This window comes from Pundamilia nyererei, unplaced genomic scaffold (genome assembly GCF_000239375.1).
Source record: "Pundamilia nyererei isolate P.nyererei 1_Seehausen unplaced genomic scaffold, PunNye1.0 scaffold00488, whole genome shotgun sequence".
Lineage (NCBI taxonomy): Eukaryota > Metazoa > Chordata > Actinopteri > Cichliformes > Cichlidae > Pundamilia > Pundamilia nyererei.
This window is the reverse complement of record NW_005187889.1, coordinates 197,987-199,406: the sequence shown is the minus strand read 5'-3', so window position 1 is coordinate 199,406 and position 1,420 is coordinate 197,987.

The following is a 1,420-nucleotide window of genomic DNA, read 5'->3' as shown; positions in this document are numbered from 1 at the left end:
ATCACTGAGTGGTCGTTTGAGTTTATTGCTACAAGCCTCAACTTTCCACCTCGTCTGAGTAATTTACACAAATCAACATGTACACTTCAAAATAAGGTCAATATTACGATCTGCTGACATGGCAACGGGATTAGGAATCAGTTTCATGGAGTACTGCAGAGCGTCTGATGCTGAGAGCTGCTGTGGTCTCAGAAGAGGAAGCACATGTCTTCACCCCCCGTGTCCTCACAGGGTGACATTTAGGATTTCCTGCACTTTGTGCTTCAGGAAAGTGTTTTAAACTTTGTTAAACGACGGCAGCTTTATTGTTTCCGTGTTTGTTTCCTGCGAGCTGATCTCATAGATGGGAGAAATTAAAAAGGCCACAGACGAGCGCGCTGATGTCTGGACGTTTGTCTAAAACTAGAAAAAAATCAAAATGATGACGTCTCACCACTGACGCACAGATGTAACATTGGACAGTTAAAGGCTCACGTTCAGTGGGAAGGTCACCTTCATGACGATGCACCTGCATCCAAGCTGTCACTGACTCGTCACCTTTTGATTTTTCCTTCACCTCCTAAATACACACTTGTTTCCTTTTTATGCAAATACACCTGCATGTTTTAATACTTCACGTGTGTTTTTTCTGTGGTCTTTGCATCAGTGTGTTACATAAAAATAAAAGCAGTGACAGCAGCACAATAATCCATGAATAGATGCAGTGTTTCATCCAGTGATGAGCAGATGTGTACTGCACGGCGCAAACACTGATTCTGTTTGAGAAGAGGTTTGTGATTTGACAGGTTGTCCAGGTTTACTTAGTGGATTTCCAGTAAATTATAACTGTATACCGATAACAGTGAAATGTTTTAGTTCCATTCATTCAAAAAGACAATATCCTGACTTTTGTTCAGAAAAGATGAAGCTGGTGTTGGACACGTTTTGTGGACAGTGTCTTTTATTTAACAGGGTGTCACAGTGGAGCTGGTGTAGTTATTGGCACTGACTCTATTTCCAAATGAAACATATTATTTACTAACTACAGAGCATGCTGAAGTTTTTAACAGCACTTCTTCCACATTTTGTCATGTTACAGCTTTATTCCACAATTTATTAAAATCATTTTTCTACTAAAAATTCAACACAATGATCCATAACGTGAAAAACAGCTTAAAATTCCTGCAAATGTATTAAAATAAAAAGTTGCAACCAATGTGAGTATTCCTGTAAACTTAACCATAGAGCACAAAGTTAACAGGAGCTCCAGCTGTGCTTGGATGACAGATCACATGCCTCCCATCATTACGCTCTACACTTAGATCCATTTTTGTCTGCAACTCCTGAACTTGAAGAATTTCTGTCTCCGAGACTGAAATCTGATCAAGACCTGTAAAGGTCTCTCCATCAGCTCTGGGTGTTGATGTCAGGACCAGTGAAT